This window comes from Corapipo altera, unplaced genomic scaffold (assembly GCF_003945725.1).
Source record: "Corapipo altera isolate COAL_440 unplaced genomic scaffold, ASM394572v1 150, whole genome shotgun sequence".
NCBI classification, from domain to species: Eukaryota; Metazoa; Chordata; class Aves; order Passeriformes; family Pipridae; genus Corapipo; species Corapipo altera.
In genome coordinates, this window is record NW_020884941.1 from 887,447 (window position 1) to 902,976 (window position 15,530).

The 15,530-nt window shown below is 47.0% G+C and overlaps 1 long non-coding RNA gene across 1 annotated transcript in view; it reads left to right on the forward strand.

Annotated features, from left to right (window-relative positions):
* LOC113955709 overlaps nt 1-13,751 on the forward strand; it is a 29,614-nt gene extending 15,863 nt beyond the window's left edge. Inside the window, exons 6-10 of the long non-coding RNA XR_003530634.1 lie at nt 3,754-4,597; nt 5,959-6,122; nt 7,467-7,682; nt 8,889-8,997; nt 13,661-13,751. This is a non-coding gene — a long non-coding RNA (uncharacterized LOC113955709). The remainder of the gene's footprint in view (nt 1-3,753; nt 4,598-5,958; nt 6,123-7,466; nt 7,683-8,888; nt 8,998-13,660) is intronic.
* The last annotated feature ends 1,779 nt before the right edge of the window (nt 13,752-15,530 follow it).

Here is a 15,530-nt window from a genome sequence, read left to right on the forward strand (position 1 = left end):
TGAAAAGACCAGTGGAAGGGAAAAGTGTCTGTGGTGGCTGTGACTGGGCAGGTCTGTGTCAGGGAGCAGCCCAGACCCCTGGCCTTGCCTCAGACCCTGCACCTCAACATCCACAGTTAGACCTGTTTCAGGGGGACATATGCATCCCAAATTTTCTTCTCTTCCAAGCTCCCTTTGGCTGGACCATCTGGCTTTGCTTCTGCTCCTTTGAAAGCTTTGCCTCATTAAACAGCCCTGGGAGCTCAAGAAGGAAAGTCACGGGAGGAGAACAGGAAGGGGGATTGCTAAGAGATGTGCTATTCCTTAATAAAATAATAGCCTGAGAGGAGATCACAGCTTGTAACAACCAGTGAGATCCTGCTGCTAAGATTCCCTGCAAAGCTGCTCCTCTCAGGGCCAGGCTTCCCATCCCCAAAGCCAGCTGTGCTGTGCATGTGCTGCACAGCTCCCCCGAAGTTATGGCATGGAGGGTGAGAGTTATAATGTATTCATCCAAATCACATCCAAATCTCATCTTTTGTTTTCAATTTGTTGGGACAAACAGCTCCTCTCTTTACTGTTTATAATTTGGCACTCCTGTAAGGCCCCAGCTGAAGTCATTGCACTGGGTCTGAGCTAGTTCAGCCTGTGAGATACTTACTTGAATTAACAACACAGTGGATGGGCAGAGGGGGAGAAGGAGGTTGGTACCTGCTGTGTCCCTTTTGCAGGTAGGGAGCTGAGGCCTGGAAATGGAATAATTTGCCCTTAGTCTAAAAAAGAGGTGGTGGCAGAATAAGACAGCAACTCAGCTCTTCTCCATTCAAGACAGAAACACCTTTTTTGATCAGTGTTTTCCACGACAGGTGGAATGCCCAACCTGAAGGTTGGTTGAGAAATGGTTACTTTAAAGATCAGTAATATTTATGAAGAAAGTGCTGCTGACCTTGGGTTTGCTCCTGCATGGTCATGTTGGAGGTGAGGATTGCTGTCTTCCCACCCAGGAATTCCTGTGCATCTCAGACATCTCAAATTTACTGTTTGTGAGGTTTTTGCTTGGACTGTTCATGCAGGTCCAACCACAGATACTGCTCCAACAACCTGGAGAGAGTGTCTGAAACACTGAAATCCCATGAGGACAAAGTTATGGGTCCCCTCGGAGCTGGATTAAACCAAAACTACCAACAAGGCCTTGTTGATATTTTCCTATGGACAGGATTTTGGATGAAGCAAACCAACACCCTTGGCTTGGGGTGATGGCTCAGTGTAACCCAGGGGGGACTAGAAAGTATAAATAGTGCAAAAATAGTAGTTCTTATTTTTTAAAAGAATAAGAAAGTATTCAGATGTTCATTCAGCAAATGTGTGACCCCAAACACCAAGACACCAGCTTCTCTTCTTCACTCAGCTCTCAGTTTATTGTATGGATGTGGCACAAACTTCTTTACAAATCTGTTATAGGCTACAGGTATTTTCATCTGTCCAACATTGTGATGTAGTAAGAAGCAATACAAACACTATTTGCTATTTACCAGTAAAGAGTGGGGTGAAAAAGCTTGTGTTACAAGAAGAAACATCCCTGTAGAGGCTGCACCTCGTTCCAAGAGGCTGTCCATACCCATTTCCCAAGGGTCAGGACTGTGCTATTGCAATTCTTCATGAGATCTTTCTTACACAAGCTGCAAACCTTGCAGCATCTTTCATTCCCTTTGTGCAGACTAGGAGCAGATGTTGGGAGAGGATCCAGGCCTGTGTGTTGCACTTGGGAGAGGCCACATGTATAAATCCCACTTCTTTCTACAGCTGTAATATACAGTGTATGCACCTTATTATCAGACAGACATCCAGAGTGCAGGGCAGAGCAGAACCAGGAGAATGAAGGGTCTGGGGAGATTTCTCACCGTTCAGAAAAGCTGGAAGAGTTTTGTTTGGAAAGCCAGACTTGGGAGGAAAAGAACAGGAGTGAAGAAGGAGGAACCACTTTAAGTACAAAAATGTCTGAAGGGAATAGGGAAGTGCGAGGTTTCGAGGCTATATGAGCTGGTGTCACATGCAGGGATAAGAGAGCCTTGATTCAGGCTAGAGATGAGCCAGCAGGCAAGGAATTTGCTCCAGATAGAGTCCTTCCTAGCTCCTGCATGCTACCATAGCTAACAATCATGTCAATAGGGTTTAAAAGGTGCTTCAGAGGAATTGGGAAGCAAAGACAAATAAGGTGGGTGGCTGAGGGAGGAATGGAAAGTCCAGTGGTTACTGAGTGAGGCTTGAGTGTGATGAAAATCCTGGCTGTGCTCCAGTACAAGATTTCCTATCACATTAATTATATTGCAACAGGCTCCAGGGCTTTCTGTGATACAGACTCTGAGTATCAAAAATGCTGCACAGACACCAGTGGTGGAGTAACAAGATAAACTTGCTGTGTTGTCTCCCAGCCTTCCACAAAGATGCCCTCAAAGGTGAAGCCTGAAACTCCTTGGTGCTGTTCCCTCTGTGCACCTGGGCAGAGAGTGAATGATCTACATGGAACAAGGAATAATTAGCTCTTGGAAATATCATGTTTCTCTCAAAAATTAACTCCATCCCCTTTCTTTTTGGTAACATACATGTGCTCTTGGATGGCATTTTTGTGACACTTTACAGGTGTTACTTGAAAAGTGTTTCTTTGAAAATACAGAAATATGGTTACCTAAACTGAGGTGAAGATACTGGGAATATTGTGGTACTGTTGTTGTGGGCAGGACTCTTGGCAGGTATCTCATGAAACTGTATCTGTTCAAACCAGCAGAGCTGAGAGGAAAATCCTTTCTCTTTCCCCTCCAACTCTCTTTTTCCCCTCTTCTCTTTTTCCCTCTGTCAGGGTGCAAATGGATGGCAAATGGAAAGATAGAAAATCAGTGTGGAAGAAGTGTGGTCTGGGAAAGAGGAGTCACAGCAGGTGTAATGCCACCCTGAACAGCAGTGAAACAAAAGCAGAAGCCAGACAATACTGACAAAAAGAAAAGGAAGGAGTGAGGAGCTGCCCCAGAATGTTCCTTCTTTTCTAGTGGAAAAGGAGAGTATGGTCCTTGTGTTTTCCACTCTTGACAGTGCCACAGTTGCTTTCTGTCACCTGGGTATGAGGTAGATGAGGTGGAGTGTCTGTGGGTAATGCCTGAGTCACCTTGGTGGCTTCTGTAGGGGGGGAAAATCTGAGTGTAACAGCCACCCTTCTCTGGGAAAGGGTGTCCTGCAATACATGGAGCCAGGATCACCTTAGACCTGGGATGTGAAGACTGTAAGGCCTGGTTTTCACTCAGACAGTTGGGGTAGGAATGAGGTTGGGCTGGAAGTCTGCTTTATCACTGAAGTGTGGAGCTGTAACTTGAGGAGGACAAAAAAACACCGAAGCCCTGTTTGTTACCACTGTTCTCCTTTGTGCTAGGGGTGAAAAGTAAAGCTTTGTGCTGGCCAAGGAACTCCTTAAATCAGGAAATAGTCTTAGGAGGCTGATTCCAGATGCTTTTTTTTCTAACCAAAAGTGTCTAGAAGAGATGAGGACTGGGTCCATTCTGGAGTACCCACCTACCCTCCCAGCCTGGTGACACGTTGGCTGTGAAGAGAAGGACTGTCCCCTACTGCTGCCTCCTCTCGAATGGCCAAAGCAGAGTTAAGCCTCCTTGACCCTCTCTCCAACCCCCCCCCAAAAAAAGTGCATTATGGGATTCTCTTTCCTGCCTCTCCCTCCTCTGTGCAGAGCTGTGTGTTTGAAATGATATCTATTTCTCTTTGTGACAGCACACCGTGACTGCCGCCTTGACGTTCTGCCGAGCTGACATCTCAACCGGTGTGACACTGATGCCTTTGGGCAGAAATCAGAGCCGGTTTGCTGCATGGCTCTGTGCAGCCACGGTGCCTGTAGCGCCTCGGAGAGCCCCCAGCGCCCTGCCGGGGAAATGGAGCGAGCACGTGGGCCCCAGATGAACCCGGAGCGGAGCGCGGGCGTTATCCGCAGCCGTCCCGCTGCCCGTTCCCAGTTTTAAGTGTCCACATTGACATGGGTTTATCTCTTTCTTTTTTTTTTCCCTCTCCCTTTTCTCTCCCTTTTTGCCTTGCCTGTGAGAGGGTTGGTTTCCTGTTTCTCCCCCCGGCTGCAGAGTCCTTGGGGACCCGGGTTTCCGTGAGCTGGAAAAGGAGCGCGCAAGCGTCTGATCAGCCCTTATTAGTGTTGAGAAAGACCTAATGGTTCCTGGCTTCTGGGACCATTACCTGTCATTTACTTTTATTAAGTCGGTGATGAGAAAGTTTAAAATTAAAGGCTTTGTAAATTGGATTCCAGTTCTAAAGGGAGGCACCGACCAGGAATTCAGTGCCAGAGCCTGCAGATGGGCTGCTGGGAACAACACCGGGCTGGGGCGTTTGTGTTCAGCTGCTTTGGCAAAGGTCCTGTGCCAGGGCATGAAAGGGAGGTAGTTTGGGCAAAGCCCTGGGGTATCTATCAGCTATATGAACCATGTAATCCTTCCTTTGCCAGGCTACTCGTGTCCAGACCTCCAGCTCCTGGTCAGGAGGAAGGATGGTCTTCTGGTCGAGCCATTACCCAGCCTGTGACTTCTGTTCCAGCTGAAATGATCCCAGGCAGGTCATGTCATCTCCTCGTGGTTCATCTCTTGGTTTATAAGGAGGAGGAGGAGGAGGTGGTGTTAGTATTGATTTTATTTCTTACCTGTTGCCTGGTTTGGGCAGTCAGCTCTTTGAGCCAGGTACTGTCCTTGGCTCTTGTGCTTAGAACAAAGGCTCCAGCTCCTTTAAGTTTCAAGACTGAAAAATAAAGACTTTGGTTAAGCCTGGAGCAGAAAGCAAGTAAAAGAGATGAGCCACCTAGTTAAGAGAAGCATTTTATTCTTAGGGCTTATAACACTGTTGTATTCTCTGCTTTTGGGGCTTTATCTTTGAATTAACCATCCAAACATGTTTGCAAATGAAACACCCAAATTACACTAAAACAATCAGCTAATTATGGTGTGACAAGGGAAGCTCAGGGGCCAATCCCAACAAAGAGCTGCTGTCACATCTGTTCTCTCAGCTGAATAAAAGTCTCATGGTGACATTGCTCTGATGAGAAGCAGCATGAATGAGTGGTTAAAAGTACAGTCTGGGAATCAGAATTCTTGGTTATTGTGTCTCAGTTTGTCTTTGACTGGAGTGACATGGCAGAAGTCACCTGAGGTGAGGATTTTAAGGTTGCCTCCTGCCCATCCTTGCATTGTTAAATACACAAATTTTGCCTGCACAGCTTTATGTGAAGATTTGAGGTTCCCACTGTGTCTCTGAGAGGCAGAATACAGTGCAATACAGTGCTCCACCAAAGCACAGGGCTTAGCCAGTTAGTAATAGATTGCAAAATTAAGTGTTTGTCTCCTGAAGGCGGAATGTACGAGGATGAAACAGATTCCTTTTAAACTAATGATTTCTTGGAAAAGTTTACCTCAGGTTCTCCCGAGTAGCTTGGCAGTTTTTGGTGCGTTTTGCCATTTTTATCTATATTGTTGTTGTTGTTGTTGTTGTTGTTGTTGTTGTTGTTGTTGTTGTTGTTGTAGTTGTATTATATCATATTATATTTATTTATATCAGAGGTAAGATTTGTGAAGTTTTGGAAGGGATGCCCCCTGCCCATCCTCTCTGACACCCCTACAGCCAAGCTCCAGGTGTGAGTCCCCACTTTAAGGGGGTTCCCCTCCTTTTAAAGAACCAGGAGGTTCTTTGTTCTCACACCATCCAAAGAGAACAAAGAACAAAGTCTCACACCATCCAAACCCACAGGCCTTTCACCTTCTTTCCCCCAGAGAGATTCCAAACCACACAGGCAGGAGGTGGGATAATATGCCCAGAGGGAACTGTGACACCGAGGGATAGATAAGGAGGGGCAAACCTCGAGCCCAGAATTCCTGCAAAGCGAGGCTGAGCACGTGTTAACTCCAGGCCATTCCTGTCCCTCCCTAGGCATAGCAGCTCCTGGACTTCAGCTAATTGCACCATTGCCTCGAAGGAGGAGTGATGCCTCTCCCAAGTTTCCCTGGGAGGAGCTGATCTGTGAGCTATTCCGTGGTTACTTACATCATTCCTGCGTTCCCAGCCCTGCGACCCGACCACAAGGCTCTCAGAAGGTAATCTGGGGAGATTTTATCAAACGTGAAACGTTCCTAGACATTACTGCAGCCATGATGTAATGAACCAAGGTTTTGTTCTCTGAATTCCGCCGAAAAACCACGGGCCCCAAAAAAACTGTTGCAGGGGGAGCTGATGAGTTTTGAGCGGGAGGCTGAGATCTTGCGCTGGGCTGAGCCCTCCTGGCTGCAGCGGGGGGAGAAAGAGTTTCCAGCTCAGTCCTGTGTCCCTGGCTTGGTGAAGTCTGGGCTGAATTTCTGAGGTGGGCAGTAACCTTTTCACAACACCCACTCCCTGGTTCCTGCTGCTGTGGTGGGAGGTGTTGCCAAAGGAAAAGGCAGCACGTACCGGGCTGTGTTGTGCCTCCCTGCTCCAGGTTTGTTGCACGTTCAGAGTTCTGGCATTTGTTGTAATTGTGGCTGTTCCCACTTCTGTGAAGATAATTCCAGCCCAAAATCTTGCTCTAAAAGACCAAAACCCCTTACATGAGGTGACATGAAGTCCCCTCGTCTAACACTGCTTCCTTAGGGTCATACCTGCTGGAACTGAGATCTCAGTGCTTTGAAAGACCTTTAAACCCCTTTTTTTTAGAGGGACAATGATTCCTGGGTCACGTGAAGCCTTCCTGGCATATTTATATCTGCCAGACCGGGATGAGGCTGTCCATGCTTTGATGCTTTGGATTTCAGTACCTGTTGAAATCCCCTGAACAAATGGTGCTATTAATTACGGGGCCTGGCTTTGATGAATGATGCCTAGGGGACAACATTTCATTTTGTCTGGGGGGAGCAGGCGGGATGGGGCGTTTTGGAGTGTTCAGTGATGCAGGAGAGGTCCTGGGTGTTGCCTGATCAAGGGGAAGTTGCTTCCTCTCTCCAGAGTGCTGTAAAGTCAGTGTCAAGACACTGTGGCATCTGGGTTGTGTCACCTGCTGATGGGGCTCCCCCTTTATACATCAGATTTGCTCAGACAAAAACCCATTCAGCCCTTTGCCTAAGAAGCTTTTAGAATTGCTCTAAAGGTTACAAATAATTTTGTCATAAATGGCTCCTGCCTGCCTGAGGCACTGCCCCATCCCCAAGGCATTTTAACACCAGAGCAATGAGTTTGGGTTTCAGGTTAGACACATGAGATGGGGGGAGGCCATGAGGTGTTCTCAGGGATCCTACCACCTTTCCTTTCCCCACATCCTTTTGAAACTCTCAAAACCAGAATTTTTGACAAAGTTATGAGAAAGTCTTGTTCCTGAAGTGGTGAAAAAAAAGCTTTTTTCTACAGCTTTGATTTAGTTTCTTATTTGTGTGGGTCATTATGTTTTGGTGCCTTGTTTTTTTTTTTCACAGGGTGTGCTGTGGCCCATCCTTCCTTCTGTCAGTGCTTCCCAGATTCCAAAAACACAGAGAAGGGGATAAACTCCAGCAATGTGTTTTCCAAACAGACTATGAAAAAAAAAAAAAAAGAATTAAAGACAAGTGTGAAGCCTCCTCCAGCTCCTCCTGTCGTTTGGGCAATGCTCATGCCACGTGTCAGGACAGAGGAGACATCTGGAACGGGTTCATGTGAGTCCATGGGGTTTGGATCCTCTTGCATGGGAAATCCCTCATACTCTGCTCATTCCACTGACAGGCAGCTCATTCCTCCACATGACAACACAGAGACAGGCCCTTTGCACAGCTTAATGGAGGAGGATGCTGTGATTGTGATCCAAAACTGTTCTCATAATAACATCATCTGATGTTTAGCCCTCCAGATGGGGAAGGCTCTTACATCCAGCCCAGGCATACTGGGTATAAACCACTAGAAACCACTCTTCCTGTTAATTCGAGGCAAAATCCGCTCCCATCCCCTGTGGTGGTTTTACATGTGTTGAATTCCAGTGATCCAGTTTCTGCCTCACCACCACTGGAGTCTTCCCAGCTGAGGGAAGACTCCATTTCACACCTTTCAGCTGGCTGAGGTGGGCACACACCTGTAATCCAGCCTGAACAAGGGATTTCAACACATCCTTGCCTGAAACTGGGCCTAAGAGTGGGTGAAACCTGGCGCTGAGGGGGCACATGAAGTGAATGCCCTGTGAAAAACACATAAAAATTAGGTAGGGTATGAACTTGGAGCCAGTGTTGGCTACACTTTTATGTGGTTATAGGGCAGCTGTCTGACCTCCTCACCTAATTTGCAAATAATCTTGTCAGGACAAATTAGTCCATGCTGAGCCTGTGCTGTTGAGACTAGATGGTTATCAGGACCTGCACAAGTGAATTTTAAGGTAGTTCTGGTGTCTCTGCATGAAATGGAGTCACAGTGGCAGTGATTGCAAGTGCAGAGATAGGCTTTTGTATTAAACAAAATATACACAAACCCTCTTCTGCAGAAACCTGGAAGTAATGGGTTTCCTAGCTGGTTTGTCAGGCCATTTTCGGTACAAAAAGGTGAGTGTTGAAAACAAAGATTTAAACTGCATTTGAAAGTGCAGCTCTGAACACTGTGAATTGCTTAATTCATCTTAATAGAGGTGTTCACTCTGAACCCGAAAAGCTTTTAGTTGAGATTTAGCCTGTGGTTTGATATTACAAATTGCTTGGTGGTAACATTGGTTTAAGACACTTGTTGTCTCCTGGCCTCTTGTTCCTGCTGCTCTGCTGGCACAGCTACTCCTGTGGTTGGGAACCGAATGGGAGGAGCCATCCGGCTTGGAAAGGGGGGGAAAAAAGAGGTTTCACATGTTTGGTTTTTTGTTTGTCTGTTTGTTTGTTTGTTTAAAGCAGGAAAGTTCCTCTGTCTGGTTCAGCTCCTGGTCACACGGAGTTTTCCTGGCACAAACGAGTGGAAAGAGCACTTTGGCATGGAGGGGAAATGAGCAGCAGAAGGTGAAAGGTGAGCAGCAATTACTGGTTCTGGGAATGCCCCAGTGTACTTTAATATCAGCCCATGATCTGGAACTGATCTCACCACGTGAAAAATGCTTAAATACCTTTAAAACCCTTGGGTTTAATCTTTGCTTTTAGGTGTCTTGGCAGACACTTCCCATTTGTGTCCTTATCTCCCAGTCTCCAGCCTCCTTCAAAGGTTTTCCAGCTACTGTGTTCTGCAAGTTCAGAACCCTGCAGCCCACTGGGACTGCAAATGTGTGAATGAGCACAACGACTGGAGTTGAATGACAGTGTGAGTATCAGTTGTCACTGCAAGGAATGTTTCTTTCATTTCCAGAATCAGTTCCTTGAGAAAGAGCCCCTTTTAATACAAATGAAAGCAGGGTTGCCACGGTGACTTTCTCAAATTTAGAAGATCTTGTCATTTAAATCCAGTTTGCCATGGGACATAAAGTTCATTTGTTATAGACCACATCAAACCAGCTGAGTCCAGAGGTACCGTGAAGAATGTGGTGATGTGCCTGGAAAACCAAAAAAAAATCTATAAAAACCAGACTTTCAAGGCACTAAAAGTGGGAAAAATTTTTCTCATTGCAAGTTTGCCACCCTGCTCCCAGAAATGGAATTGTTTGATAATTAAACTCCCTGCAAACATGGGAAGAAAAACAAGCCAACCCAGAACAGTGGAATACCCAAATGATTTGGTAAAGAACTTTTTGCTTTATTTAATTAATTATGATGGTTTTGATGAAATTTCCCTTTATGAATTCGAGTTGTACTTGACAGGAGAAAATTTGTACTTCCAAAGCCTGTGAAAAAAACGTGGGCCTGCCTTCTGCCCATCTGTCCCTTCATGCACAGAGCAAAATTCCAATAGTTTCCGTGGCATGAGTGTGGAAAGGGAAACTTAGTGAAGTCTCTTTGGCTATAAATAGCAATATATATGTGATATTATGGTGCACTGACTCAGCTTGAAATCTCAGATCCCTCCATTGATTAACATCTCTCATTAGTGGGACTGCTGGGCCCTGAATGTGGAGTTTGCTCTGGAGTTCAGTGTGTGACGAGCTGGGAATCCCTTTTTTCCTCTCCAGCCTTTCACTGCATCACCCAATACTGTGAAATAAAAAAAAAAAAGAAGAAAGATAAGGAGAAAGGAATCTCTGCTTTGATTTCTTCACAGAGACACGCAGACAGAGGCAGCTCAGGGGAATCCTGCCCAGCAGAGGTTAATGTGACCCACATATAATTGTGTGAAAAGATGCCACTCTGCGCCTTTGTCAAAGAGGCTTCTCGTTACAGCCCGAGCTCCCCAGTCCCCAGCCCCTTCAGCAAAGCACAGTTTTCTTGCATTAAATCACCACTGCCCTCTTGCCAGCTGCTTAGAGTTTGCACATTACACAGGAGGAGATATCTAATATATATTTGTGTCTTTTTAAAGCGTGACAGATTGTCTCGTAACATATGTGGCATCGCCTTGAAATGAGCTACGTGCTTGTGATGGCCGAGCCAGCTCTGTGTGTGTGTGTGTCTGTGTGTGGGTTGTGTTTTATTCCTTCTGTTGGGAATCTGAGAGGCTGGGACACCCGAGCTTTTCACGTTGCTTTTTCCCCCTGAAATATTCATGGCGAGTTGACGACCTTGATTCTTTGATACCTGCCATTTATTTCTGTGCCACTGACGATAACTGCTGCTAAGTACATATGTCAGTGACATGCCTGAGCGAGCTGCACGAGAAGGAGAGGGAGGGCAGCCGAGGAATAAGATTACTTTATAAACTCCGAGGGCATTTTAGGAGCCTGCCATGCCATCTTATTCACCCCACTTCGTTTTTCTGACTAAAGCCTCTTTGCTTTGCTGCTTCTCCAGTTTTTTTTTTTTCCTTCCGACTCGGAAATCTGCTCGTTCGCTGCTGCTTCTCTGGAAGATGCTCGCTGGCTCGTTGTCAAGTGAATTGCTAATGAATTAGTTACAACTTAGATTTTTTTTTAAAAAAAAAAAAGAGATGCAGGTCTGGGGAGACTCAAGGAATTCTTCTCCAGCCAGAAACAGATCCTCGTGGAAATGAACTCCGGGATTAGATGATCAGGGGGCATCTTGGTACTTTGTAAAGGGAAGGAAAGATGAGGGTAGAGCAAGGGAAGACAAAAAAAGAGGAGTAGGCAAGCAGGTAAGCACAAGTATCACCTTGTAAATGTGACATTTAAGCAGGCAAATCTCACTGATTTGTGTGATACCATTCTTTGAAAGGATTATAGCCTGCAAGGCACCAAGCATAAGGTTTTGAGGGTGGGGGAGTAAATTCATTAACATAAAGGTTACAGAAGTGATGAAATAATGAAATATATGGGGGAAAAGTTCCTTAGTAAAAATTAAGTGAAGTCCAACCTGAACCAGTCTTCAGTGACATTGCTGGATCAAGGGGTAAATGTGGCTCCTTTTGACTGCAAGTTATTCCAGGGGCTTTCAGAGACATAACTCGTGTCAGGACCTGGATTCATCCTGCTTGGTTCAAGTTGTTTATCTGAAGGAAGGGACTGGGAGACCCTGGGCTGGCTGACTTGCTGTAGGTGCCTGTGCTTTCTGCAGTGGTGTTGTGGGGAGTGAAGGCTGGTGCTTTCCTGACTGGGATGCCCTAATTCAAGCAGGGCTTTGGGTGGGAATTGGAAAGGTCAGATGGTGACAGCTGGTCCCTGTCTGTTGGATGCTGAAGAAGGGACTCTGAGGAGTAGAGGTACTGACAGAACTTTCCTTCACCTCAACTGTGAAGTGAGGGACGCCAGAGCAAGGGAGGCAATGGAGCAGAACCTCTCCCATGGCTTTTTCTTCTCACCATATTTCATATAGGAAATTGCAGCACTGCCTCTCTTTTGGACTATCATTTTTCCCCCTCAGAAGTCACAGCACACAGTTGTATGGCAATGTACATTCCCCTGAAGATAACTTCCCCCCTCTGTAAGAAAATATGGGGGAAAGAAAGAGGACACAAGGGTGGAAGTAAAATTAACAAGGCCTGAGGGGCTTCTGCATGTGCTTCCTGAACTGCAGCCGTCCTGGAGAGGCAGGAGACAAGGTGGCTTTGGGAATGCAGCAGGGTCCAGAGAGGCATTTATTTAAGATTGATATCAAACCTTGGAATTGTGAGTGGGAGGATTTTTGAGGGAGGAACAGGATGTTGCCAGGAAGGAGGGAGGCTGGCTAGGGTGATTTATTGCGAGGGTCAGTCGCAGGAAGTTGCTGGAGATACGTGATGGTCTAAAACACAGGCCAAGGAACCCGCACGAGGACACTGTTTTATGCTCTGAGATCCTGGCTCCTCTAAATAGGGCCAACAAAGTGGCTGGGTGGTCTAATTAGGGTCGTCCTTGGTGGTCCTACATGCATGTGTTTTGGTCAGCTTCCCTGCCTGTGTGTGTCTCTCCGTGCACAGTGACCCATCCAGCTCTGGGGTCTGTTACAGAGGCTTCTGCCTTCAAAAAAAATTCACTGCACTTGGAAGAGAGGTTTCAGGCCTTTTTAAAGTCATTTGGTGCTTACACAGATAACTGTGCACATGGGGACATGAAGCAGTCATATTTATCATTAGGCTTCCCTCCTCCCTGTTGGAAAATTCCCTGTGACCCAAGAAATGAGAAGACTGGTAAGAGCAGGGGAGTCATGACTGGGAATGACCTCTCAGGCCATGAGCAGGATTGGACTTCAGCTGGATGTAGAGCTTTAACTAGTTGTCAATCTGAAATCTGCAGCTCCACATCATCGTAACAGGCCATTTATGTCGAGCAGGACTCCTGCAGGAATCTGTGCTTTTTTACACTGATGGCTGTAAATAAATTATTGATCATTACGCACAGCCACCTTCTGTCCAACTTACTTCTGAGTGTCATTTATGTGTATTTTGCCATCTTGTCTTCTAACCTGGAGTCCTCTGGTGTCAGGAGCAGTTGTCCTTCCTGAGAAGTCACGTGTTGTCCCAGAGAACCCTCAGGCAGGAGCATGGAAGAAGGATTTAGGCTCTCTGGGAAACACAGCATGGTTGGGAAGGCAGAAGTGCTTTGGAGTGAATGGGAGGGTGCACTTTGACTTCAGATGACCTTAAATGACTTGTCAAAGCTCACACAGCAAAGTTAGTGCCTGGGGACAGGGCTAAGTTCATCTCTTCTTTGCGGGGGTGAATATCTAGACAATTCTCCCATATCCCTGTTCAGCCTCTCATTATTGCAGACTTGGCTGTGTTGTGGTTTCCTTCAGTGCATTCCACCCCTGCTGCTCTGCTTTTGTTCCTTTCTGCAGCTCTTCTGGCCGTCCCCACCGATAATAGATTAGATCTACACGAGGGGGTAACATCTGAGCTTTTCATGCTGTCCTTTTATCTAATGTCCTCCAGCTCGTGGTCCTGTTGTCCCTGCACAGCTTGGCCTGTGGTGATGTTCACTCTCCTGCTTACACTCAGTGAATGATTTATCATGTGTTATCAGTAGGACTCTGTACAGTGTCCAGGGACAATGTTTTCTTCCATCTGGTTCCAAGCTGGTGGAACAGCCTTCCATGTGGTTTTCACATGTGGTTCTCCTAGTACCTCCTTTCTATCTTTTCCCCTCTGGATTCATCATTATGCAGTTTGTCTAACAAGTACACTTTGTTTCACTTTATAAATTAACCACATGCAGGAATTAAAGCTTCAGCTAATGTGGCTATTTCTGAAGTGACAGAGGAAACCTTCACAGCTGAGTGAATCTCTCCTCTGGAAGAAATATCCAGTCCCATGAAATACTGGAAGTTAACTGCTGCAGTATTTCATGCCATCTTCAGACAGACATTAACCTCTGGAAGAGCCTTACAACGTGTGGGGAAGTCTTTGGTTCTTTCTGTATTTTGGAGGTGCTGGTTGCACTTACAGGTTCATGATGTGGGCGGGACAAAGACCATGAGAACATCTTTTTATGCAAATTGCCTTGAGACACAGATGGAGATCTCCAATGACTTGATATTGGGAATTCCAAGAGACCAACAGCTGTGTCTCACCAGTGTTCTGGGTGATCCAACCTGCAGAAGGGCTCCTCTGTCAGGATCCCTCACTGCTGCATTTGTTGGTCTTTGCAGGTAACTTTTTTCCTCCGGTCCTTGTTGATTTTATGTCGTTAGACCCGGTAACACAGTTTTATCTTATCTGCCTTTTTCTCTTCTTTGCTTTCCATGTTGTTTGCCATTCCAGAATAAATACTGGAGGCCAGTGCACCGTGTTCCTCCCCCCACCAAAGCGTGCAAATATTTGCAGCACAGCAGCCTCTGAGCCCCGAGACGTGAGCGGCGACACGAGGAGGTGCAGCCGAGGGCAGGGGCAAGGCCAGAGGGTGTGAAACCAGCCCACGGCCCCCAGGGCAGTTGGCCTGGACAGTTTAGGAAGCACTTACCTTGTCTTCATAGCAGCAGGGAAATGGGGACTGGACTTTGGGGCTGTAGGTGTGATGTGCACACGTGTGTGAGTTTGTGGTGAGGGGGGTGTGTGACACTGGTGGACTTCAGCCAGTGAATGTGTAATGCACATAATGGATGTGCACAATGGTGTAAGTCATATGAGGAGCAGCTGAGGGAGCTGGGGGGGCTCAACCTGGAGAAAAGGAGGCTCAGGGGGGACCTTCTTGCTCTCTGCAACTCCCTGACAGGAGGGGGGAGCCGGGGGGATATCAGGCTCCTCTCCCAAGCAACCAGCGACAGGACAAGAGGAAACAGCCTCAGGTTGTGCCAGGGGAAGTTTAGGTTGGACACCAGAAAGACCTTGTTCATGGAAAAGGTGGTCAGGCATTGGCAGAGGCTGCCCAGGGAGGTGGTGGAGTCCTCACCCCTGGAGGTGTCCAAGGAAGGACTGGACGTGGCACTCAGTGCTCTGGGCTGGGGGACAAGGTGGGCACAGGTTGCACTCAGTGATCTTGGAGTTCTTTTCCAACCTGAATGATTCTGTGAAAATCAGAGGGTCTTACAGCTCCATGATGAAGTCCCCAAAAATCTCAGAAAGGAATTACAGCTGGTGTTACCTTAGATCTGCTCCCTAATTCACTTCCTTGTGGAAAGCCTGTTTGTGCCAGTGATGTTCATTTGTGGTGGTGTCACTCTTCCCCCGTGGGGATGCACAGAAGTGTAGGTACCACCAGTTCTGTAGTTACCACTATCTGTGTAGGTGTTGTTGGTAGAGACGTGTGCGATTTCGCCCTTTAAGGGCACCTCCCACTGTCCCCTTTGTTGACTCCCACCTCTCTCACCTCCCTCACCTTTGACTTGGAGCCGCCACTGGGTTCGCCAAGAGAGGGTTTTTTTTGTTGGTTTTGGGGTTTTGCTGTTTGCTCACGGGTGCCTTTCCCCAGTTTGCAGTTTGAAGTTGCCGCCCGCCGGCCCCGGGGCCGGTGACCCCTCTGGGAGCTGTCAGGGCACCCAGCACACAGTGGGTCATCTCCATCCAGGGAGGCTGCTCCCTTTCCATCTGGGGCCGTGTGTCTGGACTGGATCCATCCTGCTGGCAGGGCTGATGGATGGCCTATTGAC